The sequence below is a fragment of the Balearica regulorum genome, chromosome 1 (genome assembly GCF_011004875.1).
Source record: "Balearica regulorum gibbericeps isolate bBalReg1 chromosome 1, bBalReg1.pri, whole genome shotgun sequence".
Taxonomy (NCBI): Eukaryota; Metazoa; Chordata; class Aves; order Gruiformes; family Gruidae; genus Balearica; species Balearica regulorum.
Genome location: NC_046184.1, coordinates 47,051,924 through 47,073,903, shown reverse-complemented (window position 1 = coordinate 47,073,903; position 21,980 = coordinate 47,051,924).

The following is a 21,980-nucleotide window of genomic DNA, read 5'->3' as shown; positions in this document are numbered from 1 at the left end:
GTATCAAAACTGAATTTTGGGCAATGAAGCTGGAAATGCAAATTTTTCCTTTAATTGTTCTTAATTTAAAAGTAAATTTTAATATTTGGCAGGTAACTAAATGGTGCTAATATTACTTCACAACAGAATAATCATCACACCAAGACTATAAGCGTAATTTTTTATTTGATTTAAATGAGGAAGAACAGAATGTCATAAAAATGTGATAAAGCAGTCTTGGAATGAAGACGTAAGTCTGAGAAGCAAATAGGATCTGAAAAAGTAATCTTTCTGCTGAAGAGGACAGTGGAAGATAAGAAGCTTCTTTTCAATTCAGCTAAAATATTTCCCATGTTTCTGATGGGGAATTCAGGGTCCACTCGGAGAATTCTGTCATTGTTTTCTTAGGTGTTTCTTAGAAGTGAGAAAACTCTGCCATGATGTTATGGACATAGGGCTATATTATTGTCAACTTTTTTACTCCATATTTAGGTGTTGCTGATATACTAATGAATATATTATTACCCATGAAATGTAGCAAGCAGAGAAAGTAAATTTTGAGTGAATATTTTAAAGAAAATTTGATGACAAATCTGATGTCATGGTGATAAATTAGACATTTTCATTTTCAAATTTCAGAAATAAGAGTGGGAGGGGTGATTGGTGGGTAGGAGAGTTATATAACGTTTTGTAAAACCAGCGAACCTAAAGAATGATCTATAATATTCACTGGGTGGTGGGTTTTTTTAATCATACTCAGCTTCAATTCACTTTGTTGTGGGGTTTTGGGGGGGGGGGAGTTTTTTTGTTTTGGGTTTTTTTTTTTTTTTTTTTTTGCCAAGAACAAGCAAATTTGAGGCTTTTTTACTTTGTTTCCAATTGTGCTTTAAAGAATGACTGCTGCAGCAACTTTGTGTAATGTCTTAGCGTTTCCATAGAAACCAGGAGAGTAGATTTAAGAATATTTGGAAAGTTTCAGAATAGGACAGGAGCTGAACAGAACCTGGACCCTGAGTACTGGAAGATGATCCAAACCCAAAAGAAGACAAAGCCTGTGCTAGCCAGAAAGTTCTTTAGTTACCAAACAATAAGGAGGACCTACATATAACAGGAAATTTATTTTGGGTACTGATTGGCTTTTCAGCTTTTGAATCCACATTAATTTTAACTTCACTGTCTTCAAGTTTCTGTAATATTTACAATGCTGCAAAAATAAGGAGGGGAAAAATCAGTGAAATAAAATGTTACCTATGATTACTATGAAATGGGATACAGTAGTTGGCATAAAGATTTTCGTTATATTGATACCTGGAAGCCTTCAGCTTTAAACATCAACCCTGAGCATGTGTGTTGCTAATATCATGATAGGGAGTTGAAATATTTTGTTGCTTTGCTTTTTTTAAGAAATCGTACACCTTATATCTGAAAAATTACAGTTGACTCTTTTTCTTCTTCACTGCCTTTTAAGTAAAAGGAAAAGCCATAAATAAAGCCAGATATAAAACAGTACATGACACATTCAGTCCTGCAGCAATTACATGGGTGTACCAGCAATATTTACTGTTGCATCTACAGGCTGGTTTTTTTGCTAAATATTTAATTCATGAATTCTTTTTGCTGTTTAACAATGAAAGCAGCAGAAGATTGAGAAGGAAACTCATTCACTGTTTAATTTTATTTGTTTGTTCTGTTGGTAATTAATTCCATGCATCAGGGCCTACCGGTTGCTCCCTTTCCCACTGTCCTCTGGACCATTGAAGACTGACTACTAGAGAAGAGATGCTGGATTAGGCAAGCTGATGCTTTTGGTGGCATTGAAAAACTTCTCTGTTGTCTGGCTAGTGTGTCTTGCTTATACATTTTGATGCATTCAGTACTCAATTTTGAGTTACAAGGTAATATTTTCTCCATATTAGATTAGCAGTGACTTTGTCCAATTTGGAGATGATTGTTCTGCTTTTACTGTCTGTGGTGGTATGTATCAGTGTCTACTTCTAGGGTAGCGTGAGCTCACGTATACTCTGTCAGTACAAGGACCTTGATCTTTCCTACTCTTTTTCTACAGCTTTGTGGTTTCTCTTGTTCAACAGTAATTGTTTTAAGTTTGTAATACAGTGCTGATATCTTTTGAGGTGAGTCATTAAGTGACAGATAAAGAGCCTTCTCTTATATCCATTAAAATTGCTGTCAAAACTCTAATTAACTTCAGTGTTCTGGGATCTGAACAAACATTCAGGATGTCTGTGAAGAATTTAAGTTAATAGCTGAATTCCTGAGATCTTAATATCTTAAATGTGTTACATAGGTTTTCTGAAAGTTTTAAGTTCTTATTAATGGAAGTAGTGATTCATTAATGATTATGATTATTATTATTAAAATCCTGTGAATTCTAGCTTCAAATCTGAACCTTTTCTTATCTGATTTTTTTTGTTGTTAAAGAACCCTCATAAAATATTTAATAGTTCAAATGAAAGTCTAGTATAAACTGAATGTTTTAAGAAACTAGAGCAGTGCTAAATTTGATCTAGTAAATAGTATTAAAGTTAAATCAAATTATCTGTGCCTAAATATAACCACATTAGTACAACTGGATCTGTTCAGCAAGATAAATTAGAAGGGACACATTGCATCTCTTGGAACATTTACTAAAAAATAAACTAGTTACAAAATAGGTAAATGCTGTTCTCAAAGCCACAACATTATGCTCTGATTCAAACTTTCCTAAAACCCAGTACTGTTAGGAATCAAGATTTCATTTGGGACTACCTTTGGGAAACGCAGTGTATGGAAGCTTCACAGAAGAGTTTTTGAAATATTTTGCATGCAGTACTTTCCACTCTTCACATAAAGCCTCATGTTAAGATGCTTACAAAAAGACAATGTGTTCTAGTCAATTTGTGAAAGCTTTATTGCTTTGTGATATCTTACCCTAAGGACTAGCTGAAAACTTTTTACTTTGAGGTAAAAAAAGTTTACAAAACAATTTTTGTTTCTGAAGTCTGTATATTATCTGAAAGGAGAACTATTGTGTTTCTTTGTATATGTTGTTCATGGTTTATGGAGTAAAACAAATGGTGAAAAAATTCATTATATCATGATGTCACATAGATAAGCTTACAAGTGAACTTATAAAACTATATTTTTCCCTACTAGTCACTTAGACTCTTCTAAAAATTGTGCCTTTTTCGTAGCGAACAATGATATAGCACCTAACGACAGAAAACTGAAGCCAAACTAATTTAAACATGAAATAATATATTAATTTTTAACACTGAGCATAATTTAGCTTTAAAGCAATTTATTATGGTCTGTGATAGGTTCTCCAATGTTATAAATATTTTACTTGAAATGGTATGTTCTTCAGAAGATGTGCTCCGATTCAAAACAAGAATCGATGAAAAAACTCTATAGCCTATGTTATGTAGGAGACCAGACTGGATTCTCACAATGCTCCTATCTGTACTTGTGATCTGTGAACTTTAATTATCTCCAACATAAGATCTAATCAGAACTGAATTTGCATTAGCACCGACACCAGTAAGTTAACAGCTAATGTTAAGGTTATAACATCAGTTGAATTTCCTTTCTTCCACGTGTAATTCTTAAATCATGTACACTAGCAAATACAATGCCATGCCAAGTAAGTATTTCCAGTATGATTGCTATATTATTGCTGTTACTGCTGCCAGTATTACAGTTAACCACAGGTCAAGATTGCAGTCCTCTTGTACTACGTGCTTATCATCTGCTTGATCAGCTGAAAATTATTGAGTAAGCGAGTGTCTTGACCATCTCACTTCATCCCTGTCCCTTCTCTCAAATTACTGTGCTTCCTTTAGTGTACGCAGTTTTTCTCTCACTCCTGTTGCTAGCACAGTGAGAATAAGGTTAAATAGAATGTATGGTCATGAGTGGCCTCGAATGAAAAATAATGCTTGTCTGAAACGAGCTACTGAGAAATAAAATACAGAACAAAAGTATAATATTGCAATGAAACCATCAATGTCAATAATAAGCGTATATCGTGGACTTAGCAACCACAGATTGACTCCTAAATATTAAAATGGGGGGGTTGGGGTGGTGTCAGTCAAGGTATAGGCAAACCACTTTATTTCTGCTTTTGTTTAATTTTAAGAATTCTTATAGAGGATGGCAGCCTCAATGTTTGCCTATCATCTCCAAAAAGCAGTAAAACTGAGCTAGGCTGCTAGTTAGAAAAGGAGTTTGGACTGCTGTATAGCTGCAGCTAACATCTGGCATGGGTCAAGTATTCCCTAGTGTTCAAGATCCAGTAACTGACAAACACGTTTGTGCTGTCTTCTCTTTGTATTTCAGTTGCATCAAAAGACCTGAACTATGACAAAGGTAACAGAAATAGTAAGAAACAGTCCCTGAAGAGGGAATCATATCTACTAAACTTTAATGATTGTTTTGTTCTTTTAATAAAACATGTTACAAGTCTCAGGTGCATCTGGAAAATTAGTTTTAAGCCCTGTAAGCTTTACCCATACTCAAGTTTACTTCAATTAAACTTTCTTTATCATATTGCCATGAGTTCTACTTATTTTCTTTTTGACTAAAAATTCCCATTTAGCTTCTAGAGAAGATAGAGATGAAGTAGGATTTATGAAGTATGGTATAAAAATATTAATATTTTTGCTTTTCAAGAGTGATCTTTGTTTCAGATATCTGAATAGTAGTTACGTATTTCACTAACAATATTAGAGCTAACCAAGTGAAGAGGAGAGGAAAAAAAACTTAGAAAAATGTCAGAATTAATAAGTATGCAAATGATTACTTGTCTTGCAGGAGCTCAGACTTGCACAAGTTATTTAGGGAGGGCATGATTACTTTCCTGATAATAGTCAAAGAATGAAATTATGTCAGATTTGCGGTTCTAATTGTGTTGCTTTCAAGTATTCAAGAATGGTAACAACTTTGTTCCAGAAGAAGGCAAGTCTTTTACAAAAACCCACTTTAGTCCTGACTGTAAGAAAATAGGGACTTCTTAATGTTACATCCCCCTACATCATTTTGTCTTCTCTGAATTTATTGCTGCTTTAAGCAGCAGAAAACATTTCATTTATTTCTCCTCTTCACTCAGGGAATTGGTTACCAAATTCCCTTAGGCCCTTTTCACAAGCTCATCCTCAGATCCAGCATGACCATCACAAGTTGTTTTGCATATCATAGTCAAGACCAACAGACACCTCAGGCAATACAATCATGCCAGAATTCACATACTATGTTGGACTGGAATGATTGCTATCTGCAAAAAGAGTCAAAGAAAACAATCTCCTCTGCCCTGTTTAGTCAACAGCAGAAAAATGCCAACTACTCAGGGTATTCACTTAATTCTTCAAGGGTATAAACTGTACAGAGCAGCAGTCAGTGGAAACTGCGATTACTGTGCTGCGAAAAGAAATTAGCTTTTATGTCTAAGCAGTGGGAGATCATGGTTTCCATCCCACTCGTTTCCTTTTATGAATCTCTGAAGTGAACTTGGAAGGACTTTTTAAACAATAGGTAAGGAGATGCCTCTGGGATTTTGTAGCACACACAGCCTGTTCCCTCCGTCTTCTCAACATGGACCTAACTCTGTTGCTTTCAAGCAGAAACAGTAGTATTTTTCTCACTATATACCATTAAATGAACTAGAAAGAGACATCAGCTGTGGTCACTCAGATTTTATTTCTGAGCAAGATCTCCCAAACACTATGAGGATGATAACAGAAGGACAATATGTTCAAAAATAAGTGCACTCAAAGTGACAACAAGTGTGAGCTTGCCAAACATTGTGGGTGTGTATGGCTTGCATACAAGGTTAAAATTAGTTAGATTTTAAAAGTGTAAGAGTGGGACCTGACTCATCATTGAGAATAAAGGATGCACTGATCACTTTGATTAGAAAAGAGTGCCTGGTGAAGGTCAAGAAGGCCTATGATATAAAGTCACGATGGAATCACAGAAAGCAAATATAATTTTATTAATTGCCCACAGACACTTCTCTTACGGTTTGTGCCAATTGACACTTCATCATTGTATGATAACAGGCCTAACACTGAAGATATCTCACTAGCTGAATGAAGGAGCGGATGCTAGAGCAGACTAGCCAATGCTGACTAGGAAAACAAAGGATTTCCTTTCTGAATTGAGTTTCTATGTCTCTGTAACTGAAGTAGGAAAATATTGCACAAGTGAGTGTCACTAGTTAGCTTGATACATCGTTACACAAATTTATCATTTTTGATCTTATTCATCAGATTAATGATTTTTGCTTTTTAACATGACTAACAACCTGTGGACTTCACTTGAGCAAGACTCCCATTACACTTGAAAAGTGGCTTCAAAACTAATGAATGTAATGAGCGTGACTGAGAAACTTTGGCTTAAACCATGCCATGCTTGTTTCTCATGCTAAACTGCAGATCTGATAGACTTTTCTGAAAAGTGCTGCAATGTTAGTTACAGTGAATTTTCAATCTAGTAGAAAAGCTTAAAAAGAAAGAGTTATAGTTCTGATGTTATTCTTAACATAGAATTAAAACAGCTGGGTGATTTCAAGAGGATACAGTGTCAGATGGGAAGTAGCAAATACACAACACACTTAGAGTGATTAGCCAAGTCTTTCTTAGGTGTAGAGTGAAGTAAAAAAACTGAGTTGTCCCTCACAAATTCAAGTATATTACCAGAAAATAAAACCGATTTTAGTAGTAGTGGGAAAACTAGCACTTTACCATGTGTAGGTACTGCATGAAGATATATGGCAAAATTTGTTCACCTGACATTTCCACTAGCCTTAAAAGCCATTTGAAATGAAAGTGATATATCTCTAAACTTTTCAGGTAGCTTTTGAAACAGCAGCATAAGGCAATTCCAAATTTCTCTCAAAAATCCTTGTTGTTTGCTTTCTGAAGATGAAGGAAGTTTATTTCCATGGCATTTGGAAGCAACTACAAATCCAAAAGTGTACGCAGGAAAACTAATAAAGTCTAAAGAATAGTATTAAAGTAATATTACTATAACATAAAGAATTTAATTTTAATTGATTCATTTATCTGAGTTCTATAAAGCCGTCATTCTTCTATGGAGGAGACCACTTATTGCAATAGTTACCTACAGCTCAGGATGTTGCTGAGAAGAAATATCTCTTTTAAGCCAGGGCTCTCATTGACCATTTCAGCATTAAGAGCTAACCTAATTGGCATGCGGTTTGAATTGAAACATATTTCACATTATTATATTTCTGAGCTTTTAAAAAATATGTTAAATGTTAAAATGAGAGGTTTTGCAAATCCAGTGTAGGGAATAGAATTTGATCTGTTACAAGAAGGAAACAAGTAAAACAGAATTCCAGAAAAGACAGAATTCCAGAAAGGTTGTACGCACATGCAAAGCCACATGGACTTGTGCAGAGTTCAACACAAGTACAGGGGTAGGCACAAGCTGTAGTGTGTCCAAACGCCAAGGTTTCCAAAGAAACGTATGTACTGACATACACAGTATTTGGGCTGTACCCAGAGCTCACTACAGGAGCAAAGCTTTAGCTTTAGGCAAGGATATACTTTATTTTCTTCTTTGCAATGCTTTTGGTTACATGTTGAAAATACTTGTGAGTGAACACATTCTGCGACCTTAGGGGAATCAATGACTATATTTTGTTCTTATTTCTATGGCAAGCCAGTCTCAGCTCTAAATGTGGGCTATAAGCAGTGTTACATGACATAGTAACAAAGCCCTCATTTTTGAACTATCAACTGATAATACCTCTAAATTGTAGATAATGGTAAATAACAGCTTTAAGAATACTCCTAATTACAACTCACATTTTTCCTGTTATGCATCGTCTAGTATATTAACAGTCAGTTAAACTGGAAAGAGTAGGAAGTCGAACAAAGGACTGAATACCTGCCTCTCTACTTTTAAAAAGAAAAGAGTTACTGAAGAGAATATATCCCCCAAAAGGTATTTTTTTCAAACATGAGTTTGGATTTTAACTAAAAGAAATAAGATTGCTCCTATTTCCTTCAGATTTGGAACAGTGGATATTTCAAAGGTAAGGCTAATTAGAATATTAATGAAACACTTTCTTTAATGATATTACTTTATTAATGATGACCTTATTGCTCCAGTTCTGTTTTTATAGCTCTATTGAAATGTAAGTATTCAGTTATTTGTCAGATATATTCGGATATAGTTTAATTATAATGGAGGAAAAAAAAATGTTACCTGGCCTCCAAAATGAAAATCTGGTTTTAGTCCCCATATAGGTTTTAGTCCCTCATATAGAATGAGATCTGAAGTGTCTAACCAAGTTTCTAGAGCTACCTAAAGATAAGTGCTTAACACGAAGGAGTATTAAAGCCATAAGAAATAGGAAAGCCACATTGAGATAACCAACCATCCTGATAGCCCAAGTATTTTGTCTTGATCCTGATCATCTGCAGCTTTCTATGTATTCAGTAGTCCTCAGTGAATTTTCCTTCCTTGAATTTATCTTACTTTATGAAACTTCTTGGACATAAATGTCCTAATCTAGAAGCATAACAGATTTCTTAGGTCTTGGGGAACAAAGGAGCATTTGATAACTGAATGCAAGTTTCAGAAGGCTCTTTGCCCTTGTCAGATGCTATATGCTCTGTAAGTGGGCGTTGTAGGTGAGTAAATTTCATACAGAGCAGAAAGAGGCAGAATAGATAGTGAAACTGATTCAGTTTTAGTATTGCTATTTCAGAATTTGTTTTCTGTATGAAAACAAGATAGTACTCCACATTATCTCAAGTCTCAAGGATGGATCTTTAAAAGAATAAAATTTTTTGTGAATTATGATATTAAAGAGTTTATCAGAACATTTATATAGAAGATTAAGTATCTGTTCCCAGGAGACAAACTATATTGACTTCATTCATTCTCTGTGATTTTAAGGCTTTTTTGGAATCTGCCTACCATATTTGTTCATTTTTTTTCCCCAGTAAGACTTGACTAAGCCGTACCAGCAGAGGATTCAGTTGACAAAGACTTCCCTGGCCCCAGCTGCCCTGAGGCTCCAGCTCACAATGCTCCACAGAAGAATAATACGGCTACAGAGAGGTCATTCTTATTCCACTCTACCTCCAGTCTGTTTACTTACTTTTCATTACTTTCCAGAGTAGGACACTCTGAGAAAAAAAATATGATGATACAGAAAAGGATTCTGCTTTTATGTTTTGAAGTTGGTACTGGCCACCAACCATATTTTCTGGATTCCTGACCTGGAACAGATATAGCCATATAAAGGCTTTCAGTTGATCAGATCTGACCTCCAGTTGGACTACTCTAATCTATGCTGCATGTCTCCAATTTCCTTATGAAGTTATTTGAAGGATATGTTGAGGAAAAAAAAAAAAAAGAATACATATCACACCTACAGAAAGATATAGAAAGCTGATAGACACCAAAACTGAAATTTTAGGGTATACAGGAAATTAAAGAAAAAGGTGATCCAGAAAAATTCATAGAGGAAATAGACATATACACAAAAACAGCCTATAGAGGCATTTCATCCTCTCCTTATAAACGGTTCCAAGAACTGCCTTTCCACCTAAATTTAAGATTTAGTAAATGCTAAAAAAAAAGTGTCCTGTATTCTTTAAGTCAAGGTTCAAGTTCCATCACAAGCCAAACATATTTCTCAGCCCCATGTTAAAGATCGCTTAAAGCACACATCCTCAGAAGCTACCTCAGACAAACAGCAGTGATAGTGACAAATCCAGCATCTAGAATCACATCTGCTAAAGTCCCTGACCAGAGGTGGTGCTGATCATCTTTGATGCCATAATTTACTGCCTATCCCTCTCACAGGAGGTCAGAGAGAAATCAATTTTTATTTTGTACTTCTCTTACATCTCCCATTTTTAGAAACATATGAAAAATGAAACAGTTGTGCAAGCAATTTTGCATTTTCTATAGACAAGTTAACATTAGTGCAGTACTTTAGGGAAGAAAAATATGGAAAAAAATGGGATATGTTAGCTATTTGTCAAACTATTTGAATCTACTATAGATTTGCATAAAGCATTTTTCTTTGTCATGTTTGATATGTTGTATTGTATTTGTAGTTTTAGATTAGAATGTGTTTAATTCATTTTAATTTTAAAAGCATACTTGAAGTTTATTGTCCATTTGCCATCTTTTCTGTTTATGAACTGATTTCAGTCTCTAGAAAGATATTGCTGATGCAGAAGTCTGAAAGAACAACTTTCAAGCAGTAAGTTATTCTCATACCATTTACTTGGATTATTACACTCGTGGTTTTTTCCCCACACACAATAATGAACAGCTACATGGATTACATTACAATACTTCTATTCACTAGCTATACTGTAGTATCTTTTCTAATAGGCTAATGACAAAACCAGACAAAGACATTTCCAGTAGGATTGTTTATAAATATAATTCCTATGCAGAAATGTGTAACTTCCAAGGAAAAGACACATGAACAGTGCCTAATTAATATTACTCTGCTACTGTTGTAGAAATTAAATTAATACTTTTGCTCAAAGTAATGTTGTTTTATACATCTAGATAATAGGATACTTCCTCTCTTTCCACTCCAAAAATAAAGGCAATAAAGATAAAAACCAATACTTTCGAAGCTTAGGTAACGTTACAAACGCATTATCCTAAGAAAGTACATACATATTTGCCTAAGAAAGTATTCTAAGACAATGATAGAGGTTTTGGGGTGATGTTTGCTGTTGTTGTTGTTTTAAAGCATTGGTAGTTGTTTACTTACCTATTTTGTAGTCCCCAAAGTGGACTGGTAAGCAGTTGGAAGTAGATTTAGATCTCAGCACATAATTTTCTGTTATTCTATTTTGCTAAATGAATGACACCATTTTTGCCTAGATGTCATTCATACTGTAAGATTCAAGTTCTATAATTTTTCACATTTAGAAAACAATTAATTTACATTTTTACTAACTTGGATGCTTATCTTAAAATATTAAAAGCTATGTCTTAATATTTCAATTGTTTTTAAGCCTCCTCCTGAAAAGGAAGAAAAGTGCAACTTTTGATATTGAATGTTTGAGCAGCCTACCACTCTTTAGCTGTCTATATACAGTAAGCATCATCGAATCTGGATCTTTCAGAAAAAGTTTTTTGTTGTTTGTGGGTTTGTGGTGAGCTTTTGGGTTGTTTTAGGGTTGAGGTGGTTTTGGGGGGACGTGGGGTGGGTGTTGGGGGTTTTTTATTTATGTTTTTTTAATCTAAAGCTTAAAACAATTCTTCTATAAGATAAATTTCTGTATCATTTGAATTCTGGAATTATTGCTGATCAGTTATGTTTAGGGAAGATTAAAGCTTCCTCCTGAATTTCTATCCACGTAAACAGAACTAAGATTTTGCTACAAACATGTCAGTATAATCCACAAAACTAAGTGGATGACCACACCAGTGACTTTCCAGTTGGAAAAAGCTAAGATAGGAAGTGGACAGAGTACAGGAAATATATATTAACCTCATGTTATTCAAGGAGAATCCTGGACCTACATCACTATCAGCACTCCTCCCATTCTAGCAGGCCTTCCATTTATTACTAGAAGTATCAGTGATGCTCAGCCTTTAGATGAGGTGAACGAGCCACATGCTTCCTATAAGGCAGAAAATTTTTGGACAATATTTTTAGCTCCTCCCCCTGGAATTTAACAGTACAGAGACAATCATGAGTTAGAAGTGGAATAATAGAAAATCCTGGCCTGATTTCGGACATTGCTCATTTGGGCATTCAGTATAACATTTGAAAGAAAACACAAGTCTCCAGGTCAAAATTGGAAGCCGCTGTTCCAGGGTAAGTGTATGGGATCACAGGCTATAGGAGAACCTACAGCTTCCAATTAGATATTAGCATAACATCAGTATATGGCAGGGAGACCGATAGAAGCCACGCATGCACTTTTAACCAGGACTCCAGTATCGCCTTAGCACACCGGGTACACTTGGTTCTGAGCTGTCTGTCAGCTTAGTAGTACCAAGACAGACAACACCATGGCAAGATGGACATTTCCTTCTTAGATCTAATAAAGGAAGAAATTGGTTATTTTGTTAGAATCCCTCAAGAATTAACTCCCATTTAAATCTGAGAGCTTTCTCTTCAGTAAAGAACAAAAGGATGTCCAAGACCTCTATGTTCTTTTGGATAAATAAGATCCCATCTAAATTTTAAAAAGGACAGCAAACTCTTCCCAGATATTTTAAAATATTATTATTCTCACTTTGTGATTTCATTGCATTCTTGTCCAGTAGAGCAAAATGAGCATCCTCTATTTAGAGCTGCCAAATAGAAATGAGTACTCGCAGCAGCAGGACTGTCTTCATCACCACAAACTCCTGTCTGAACTTCAACACTAACAACAAAATTCAAGAGAATAAACACCAGCCTCACCTAAACAAATGCACAGAGACTCTTACTATTACCTTTTCCTTCCGTTCCCTCAGGCTCCCTGAAATACTCCTACCGTGTTTATATCCCAAATAGTGGTAATTGCTCTCACCTGCCAGGATACAAACTCTATGTATTAGCATCTCCATTTTGGGTGAATCAGCAGATAAATGTTGTTTTCTCTATCCAAGAGCTCTGTGCTTGTAACCCTTTCCCACTTATGGGACGACAAGTAATTTACTTGAACAAATGTTTGTGTTGTAGAAATTTGAGATATTCATCAGCCAGTGCTTTGCAAAAAGAGAGCTTTTGGAGTTTATTTTTTATTATTATTTCCCCATAGACAATTTAAGCTGGAGCCTGACTAAAACAAATAGACAAAGGAGCGTTTTTAACTTATATTACAAAATATTGTATGTAAGCTTAATAGCTTTTGGGAAATTTCTGTCTCTACAAAATAGTTTCAAATTGTAACAGATAGGGCAGAACAATTTTACGTGTATGTACAAATTCAATTAAATTGCTGTAATTATTGAAGATAATTGAATCTCTGTGCAAACCCATTTGGCATACCTACACAGGACAGGAAACGATAGCATATGCACTTGTGTATCCTTCCTTTATAAATTCTTTGAAGCACCTCCACAAAATATCTTTCTAACTTACTCCTTACATGTAATACATGCATGCTGTCAGCTGGCTCTAAAAAGAGCTTAAGAGAATATTTTGGAAAATACATAAACCACAGTGTTGAAATTTTCATGGAAGTGGACTGGTTTCAACATATGTCCTCTCTTTCCATTAACAACTGTGTATTTTCCTCCTGGCTGTGTATACGGGCTTATAGAGACTGTGATCCATAAGAAGGGCAATCTCTGCACCGCCAGGAGTTCTAGGCTTTTACACTAAAGTAAAAAGGATAGAAAACCTTAAATTCCATTGTATCTGGTCTGGTATTTTTAAATAACAGTCTGGTATGTTATTTTTAAAAAATGTATCTGGTCTGGAATGTTTAAAAACTATTGTATCTATATAAAAGAGCAGAGAAACCATGAATTTCATAGTACATTCAGTGGTGTTTCTGAACTAAGGAAGAATTAAAGACAGTTCTCCTAATGGTACACAAAAAAGATGAAAAAGGGGACTTTAGCTATTATAAATGGAGAGTCTTCAAAATATAACACAAGTATAAACAAAACAAAAAAGCTTGCTTTTCATAAAGCCAACAGCAAAATTAGAATTCTGAGGGGTTTAATAGTTGCTTAGTCCAAGTACTTTACATATTGTCATGGTTTAACCTGACAGGCAGCTAAAACAACCACACAGCTGTTTACTCACTGCCCTCTGAAGTAGGATGGGGGAGAAAATCAGGAAATAAAAGTAAAACTTGTGGGTTGAGATAAAGGCAGTTTAATATGACAGAAAAGGAAGAAGATGATGATGATGATGATAATAATAATAATAATAATAATAATAATAATAAGGATGATGATAGAAGATATGAAAAAAGTGATACACAGCACAATTGCTATCACCCGCAAATCACTGATACCCAACTACTTCCCGAGCCATGGTCCAGCCACCGGCTAGCTTACCCGCAGTCATATACTGAGCACGATGTCATAGGGTATGGAATATCTCTTTGGCCAGTTTGGGTCAGCTGACCTGGCCATGCTCCCTCCCAGCTTCTTGTGCACCCACAGCCTCCTCACTGATGGGGTGGTGTGAAGAAGATGAAAAGTCCTTGGCTCGGTGTAAACATTGCCTAGCAACAACCAAAACATCAGTTCTCATCCTATATCCAAAACACAGCACTATACGTGCTACTAGGAAGAAAATTAACTCTATCCTAGCTGAAACCAGGACACATATCTCATCACTATTAACTTATTTCATTCATCAAAGGATATAAAAGAGAACGTATAATATTTTTTAAATCGCCAGTATAATAAAGAAAAGTAAAGAGATGACACAGTTGTTCTTGTTTCTGAGAACTGGAATGAGCATTTTGAAAGCCCTAGCACACACTGTCTTCCAGAAATCAGATGTCATATAAGTAAATATCTCGGTAAATCCACCCATGGACTCTTACACTAACCCACTGAAACAGAGATGATAGACATTTGTCTGCTGCATGTGGCTTAGGATTTTATGAAGCTCTTTCAAGTTCTGTGAAGGTCACATAGCCCCATACTAGCTACTGTGAAGAAAATTAGCTCTTCTCAGCTGAAACCAGGACAGAAGGTAATAGGTCTTGAGGATTGCTGTAAATATCCAGACTCCTGTAAAGATTTAGGCACTGCTCTGTGTGACATGTTCAGAAGCTATCATAGAAATATGGTCTTACTATAAGAAGTCTGCAAAAATAGGAAATTACTGGAAAAATAGTGTTCAAATCATAGTTAAGTAGTGTTCAAAACATAGTTACTAAGTTCTCTTATTCAACTTAAGGGCTGTGTCCCTGGCAGAGAAGGGGTTACACAAGAACTGTTCTGAACTTGCATATATCATACTATGGTGGAAAAGGCAAATGTTACAGTGGGTTGCTTAAACTGGAGTGGTATCAGTATGACATATAGCATAATCCTTTTCTTCTAGTTAGCAGTGGAAAGGCCTCGTCTGGAGCAGTACAGAAAGTTTTGGCCACAGCACTTGAGGAAAGTTACGGCTCAGTAAACAAGGCTGTGTTCATGCGAGAGGCCAGAGAATAACAGAGTGATCAGAGAATCATTTAAAGTCAAGAAAACATGATGAGGAAAATTTGAAAGAACTGAGTAAGGACTAGTTACTTGCTAGGCATCTGAGGAGATATGTCTTTACACATACGAAGGGGTAGAAAGGATAGATACACTATGTTCCATGTTTACATATAGATGTGTTACTGCAAAAAGGAAGGACCTGTTGTCCAATAATCAGGAGGACAAATCAAAAAGTTATGTATTCTACTACTACAAGGAAGATAAGGTTAGACTTCCTAAACATTTCATAATGTCTACAAATTTTCATTTTTGTGATAGAGGATAAACACAGGTGACATTGACTGTTGTCACACTCAGTGCGGACATCTCTGGTGTGACATTCATCTACCTAGGAGAGCTGTCAAAATTTGACAGTCGTCTCATCCTTTCTTTCCTTTTTCCAGTCTTCTGGACTTCCACACATTTTTTGTAAGTTCTTAGAAATAACTAATGACAGCTGTGCAACTTGCTTCAGCCACTCATCTAACTAAAATGAACTCATCTGGATCTGTATTTGGAAATATGCTAGTTATTGAAGTCCCTAACCACCTTTTTTCCTGATCTACCATGAATTTACTTAAATTTAAGGATGTAATAAAAGACCGACCATCTTCAATCAGAAATCATTTATTTCAATCATTTCAATCAGCTTCAATCATCTATTTTCCTATTTGTAAAGCCAGTTTTGTGTGGGGAAAGTAAGCATTATCCTCAGATCTGGGATGAAAAGACCACACATTGCTGCTCGCTTTGTACTGGCATAGTTGTAAAAAAAAAATTAAAAAAATCTGGGAAACAAAAAAATTTTTTTAAACTCAATTATTCATAGTGCTGCAACAGTGGGTATTTGAAAGGTCTGTCTGGTTTTGGTTCATTTATAGATCTGGAAAACCATAGATATTCAGAAAGATAATTATAATGCAGTTCTTGGAAAAAATGGGAGATAATTATTTGGGGCCTACTTAGCAGATTAATTGTTTTTTATAAAGTGGATGATATCTCATGCTAAAATGGAAAAGACACTGGAGAAAAGATATAAAAAAAAAAAAACAACAAAGAAGGTATGGATAATCTAGAAACAATTATAGTGACATTTTTAGAACTTGCATCTTAGGAACTGTGTGAAGAAAGAAAAATGAAAATCCTGTTTCATTTAAATTGGTAAGGAAAGTACAAAACTAAAAGAAAAGTTTTGGTGCACCACTGGGAATTCTTTCATACAGCTACAGCATGCATTGTAAGACAGTTATAAGGAAATCAGTGGTATAATCACTGCAGGACAGGAAATTCATAGAAATGTGCAAAGGGAAAAAAAAATCATCTATTTTAAAATAGTACTAATTATTTTCATGCTGTTTTCTCCTTTGCTACCTTCTATATATGTTGTACCTCTCTATCCCAATTAAAATTAATAGCAGTTACATTACTTCATCTAGTGTTCCCATTTTATATTCTACTTGCACATAAGACTTTGCATTGCACATGTGTAAATCTGTATTGATTACACAAAAATCCCAGCAAATACTGAGAACAGACTTTAGCTCCAAGACAGATTTATGGTACTTATAACAGAAGTTTTGGCAAGAAACACCCACTCACATCATTTTTGAATTTGAACCAAAAAAATCTCACCAGTACCCTTAGATTTTTATCTCATGCCAGTCACTGGCATAACTATGCTGATCTCTGCAACCAATTTAATCTCTGAGTATAAATCTAATGGAACTAAATAAATGGGAATTTTGAGTGAATTGCTCTGTATTTTAATCATCACTTACTATTTAAATGGTTAATGAAAAGTCAATTCCTCAAGGAGAAACTCAGTTTCATGCACGACTTCATTATACTTTCATTTTTTCTCACATACCAGAAATAAGACTGCTCTGCAAGTAGTCTGTTAATCACCTAAAACTAAACATTAATCCTGTTAACCTACTTCCAGTGTTTGAAGCTTGTTAAGTTATGTTAATGTCATAGCAATAAAAAAAAATAAAAAAAAAAACAGAAACCTTTTTGCACTCTCACAAATGTTTTATTCCTCAGAGAGCTATTCATTGCTCTCAGAAAATAACAGTATATTTGCAAAACAGAAGACTGCTTTCATTTGTGTGTTTCCAGTACAGCTAAGCTTCCCCTTCCCCCCTTTCTTTCTTTTTTTTCCTTTCAGCTTTCAACAGGCTACCTTCCAAGAATCTGCTAACAAGTACTAACCAAAATCAAGATCACTCCTGAAACTGGAGCATGTAGAACAGTCCCTAAAATCAATTTGTATCGTAACTTCAACTCATCTTTAGCAAGTCAGACTAATGCAAATAAATGCAATCAGTTTATATATGCAGAACTGTGTCAGTAGCATGCATTTTACTTCCAGTATGTCAGGAATGTGAACAGTTTTTAATGTTGTTTTATGTTTACAAAGTTGTTTAATAATTTCTATTCATGAATCTTCAAATAGGACAGGCCATTTAAGACACAGAACTTGAGTGATAGTTATTTGTGAAATTTAATTCCCTCTCCCTGCATGTTACTCATGAACTTCAGCATTTACTTAGAATTTGTCCTTCTTTTTCCAAATAACTTGGCTAGCCATAATTCATTTGAAAGCAAGATGGAGAACCTTTCTCTGTATCTCATAATAGCCTATACCAGAGAAGGCAATAGTGTATTCTAGAAATAACTTCATGATTTCCATAGCAATGTATAGAACAGAATGATGGAGGGTTCAGAACAGACTCCATCAAACTCTATGGAGTTTTCACTTTCATAAATATTTTAGTGTATTTTGGTTTACTCTGAAACATAGGAAATTAAAATCCTTAATCATTTGCTAGAACATTGCATTATGAATGGCACAATTGTAAATTTTGCAATCCCCCGCCTTGGTGGTTTTTCAAAAACTTAGAGCATACAAATATTGCTGTATATGAATTAGGCAGGGTACTAATGTCTGCTGTTGTTGCTATTATTATTGTTATTACAATTATTGTTGACTTTCTTCTGTCCATAGAAGTCAAAATGGCATGGAAGTGATATTAAAGACAAATTATGTATTTTCTTAGTATAGTAACTAGAAAAAAGCCAAATCTATGGTTAGCCTATTATTTGACAACAATCTCCAGTTGAAATCTATGTTCTTCAGACACATAGGTTTCTGACTGGTTTGGTTTTTTTCTGTTTTCAGAAGATTGCATACTGTACAAATACACTAAAATGGATTAAATGGACTTTTGAGGTGCGTTCGCCAAGCCCACTAAGTGAGCTTCACCTCTCATCTTTCCCACAGCAAAACTCTCTTCAAGGCACTGGTTTAGTCATCTAATAATCCTGTTTCATGGACCAAGAGCTACAACGTGCCCATGATGGATTGCCATTGTGACTAAATTAAAAACTTAGGTACTTAGAATAGAATCATAGAATGATTTGGGTTGGAAGGGACCTTCCAACTAGATCATCTAGTCTGTCCCTTTCATCCCTGCCATCAGCAGGGACACCTTTCACTAGACCAGGTTTTTCAAAGCCCTATCCAACCTGGCCTTGAACACTTCCAATGATGGGGCATCCACAGATTCTCTGGAAAACCTGTTCCAGTGTCTCACCACCCTCACCATAAAGAATTTCTTCCTTGTATCAAATTTGAATCCACTCTCTTTCAGTTTAAAACTGTTGCCCCTTGTCCTGTTGCTACAGGTCCTGGTAAAATGTTTCTCTCCATCTTTCTTATCAGCCCCCTTTATATACTGAAATACTGCAATAAAGTGTCCCCAGAGCCTTCTCTTCTCCAGGCTAAACCACCCCAACTCTTTCAGCCTTTTTTCATAGGAGAGGTGTTCCAGTTCTCTGACCATCATTGTGGCCCTCCTCTGGACTAGCTCCAACAGGTCCATGGGTTTTTTGTACTGGGGACCTCAGACCTGGATTCAGTACTCCAGGTGAGGTCTCACAAGAGCAGAGAAGATGAGAAGAATCACCTCCCTTGACCTGCTGTCCATGCTTCTTTTTGTGCAGCCCAGGATATGATTGGCTTTCTGGGCTGCAAGCACATATTGCTGGCTCATGTCCAATTCTTCATCCAACAATGAAAGTCCTTTTCAAGTACTTCATATTACCTACCTCCAGTAACCACAAAGATGGACAATGAAATACAGAGTCAATTAATGAAAAGTTTTCCAGTGGAAAATGGATTAATGAGATGCAGAATTTATGCCTATTGGAAAATAGTAAAGTATGGTGAAGATGCAGAGGAAACATATTTAGAAGTTTCAGAAAGGAAAAAAAAACATTCCTCATGAAAATCAGGGCATTTCACTAGGTGGTACACCTTAGAGTTTGACAGGCTAGCCACACACTGGTGACTTTGGAAATCTATTTTTGGCTAGAATGTAAAGAAATGAGCTACAGATTTCCTTGTCTTTTCCTGATTGTTTTGAAAAAGACTGTAGCACTCTTAGTGCTAGCCAAGAGTGGTCTTGCTATTCAGTGGATTGAAAGAGTGGTGTTGTGGCACTGGAGAAAGACATCTGGCACAGCTTGTGGAAAGCCTTTTTTGGAAACTCAAAAAAGAAAAAAAAAAAAAGGTTTGTGCAATCCATGGGAAAGCTAATCTAACTGTGCTTACTTACTTTTTGTTTCTTAGCCAGCTTTCCTATTTCTGTTCTTGCGCTTCTGACAAGATCTTGTAAAACTCAAGCATCCTACGGAAAATTTTACATGAGTCTTACTAAAAGTCATTCCTTCCAAGGCTGCATAAATCCACAGAACTTGTTTTGAACCTTAATGCAAAGAATCCTTCTTAATTATTTTTAATTAACAAACTTTAGTAACCTCTTGTAAGAAAAGTTCCATCCACAAACACTCAGGTTTTGGTTCTAATTGGAACTACCTTTAGGTGATGTGTTTCCACATAATTTTATCTTTTGAAAACCAAATGCCTACAATTTTGTGCATGGAGAAGAAGTTAGATATTGAGTTGTTAGCTTCAAAGAAGCAGTAGCTGCAGGATAGAAGCACATTACTGATGGGATCAAAAAATGAAAAATCTAGTTATTTTACCCTTGTTCAATATTCCTTGCTGAAATATCTGTGATGAGCCAAGGAATGATAAAAAAGTAGCACTGTGTAGTGCTACTGCCTCATTTGTAACAAAGCAACTAGATGTTAACTAATTTCATTTTACTGAAAGGCTAAAAAAGCTTCTTCAGATCTTAAGTTCTTAAGAGTATTTTGATAAAAAAACCACTGTGCAAAAAATTCTCAGTGTATTAAAAAAAAAAAAATCCTATATATATTTATCTGAAATTACCCTGGACTGCTTTTCATAATAATTTAAATAATTATATTAATTGCTTAGTTTCTTATCTTGATTTTTTTCCTCTTTATTCTTTTCCCTGTTTTATTTTCTTTTTGTCTTATATGATAATTTGCAGTATGATACACATGTGTCTTGATTTCGGCTGGGAACGTGGAATAAAAATTGAATTTCCACTAGAGTTGACTCATTTCAAAGAGATAGCTCCATCTAGTGTCACAATCAGACACCATTTTAAATGTGTATCTATCTTGCACAAAGTAGAACTAAGCAATTCTCATAGCTAAAGTAATTAAGGCTTAAAGTATTATCTCCTGCTGGGAAAAAAAAAAAAAAAATGGACAGGTGAATGTGATATCCGAAATATTATACAAAAGCAATTGTATAAAATATATTTTTGCATATGCATTGTCCTTGAAGGAGCTGAATTTGAATCATAATATTCTTTGTCTGCAATTAATTATGGGATTCTCTGACTCCAGATGCTCTTACTATGAACTGTTGCATGGAATAATCTGCTGGAGCAAAACATTCATCATCAATTCTGTAAGCCGTCATATCCTATTTAGTTTAGGAATGCTTTAGGACTCTGGGTATGTGTGGTGCAAAGCAATTGTTCTAATGTGTCCAACAAGGACTCAGCACAATAGTAACACAGTCTGCAAAAGAAAACAAACTTAAGAAACCTGGGTGGTGAAATTCTAATATAATTAAGCAATAGCAATCCAAAGATTCGAATTTTCAAGCAGTCATTGGTTTGAAGTGCTTACTTATAAATTAACTAACAGTGGAATAATTTGTTCACCTCACCCTAGATTTTGCTAGGTCATTTGATAGTGTGTCAAAAACCTTCACTAGTATCATTAATCAAATTTGCCTGGGTATAAAAGCAATTATATGAAAAGCAAACCACACGAAGAGGAAGAAACAGAAAAGGTGCAATACATATACATTCTGAACTATTAGACCTGAGAACTGCAATGAAGTATGCAAGGAAGCCATAGCAAACCCCATATTATTTAAAATACTCATTAATTGTCTGGAGGAAGAGATAAACTGTTCTTTAATTAGGTTTGCAAACAGTGCTAAACTAAAGAGAATGTGGGGCAGAACTGGGAACAGGAAATAAATTCAAAGGGAACAAGGAAATAATAGCAATATGAAAGCCTAAAAAATGGGACTAAGAGTAACCAAATGAGAATAAAAATGTCAAGTAAATAATTTAAATGTGGGAATATAATCTTAAAATAACTAGCAATATAATATTACTGGCAGGCTTAGTGATGGTACTAACAGCAGATTAATTACAGACAGGTTTGCAAATAAGAACAAAGAAGTCCTGTGTTAGGTCTCGGCCATACACAAACTACAAAGTCATCTATGAGAAATTGACTTATTTCCTTCTATGAAGCTGTGATAAGCTTGGATGTCACTCTCAGTTTAAAGTATTTCAGCTTTGACCCTCCCCAGTAAGGCCAACATCAGATTTTCTATGATCTCCAAAGATCATTGAATAAAACACGTGAATGATAGCATA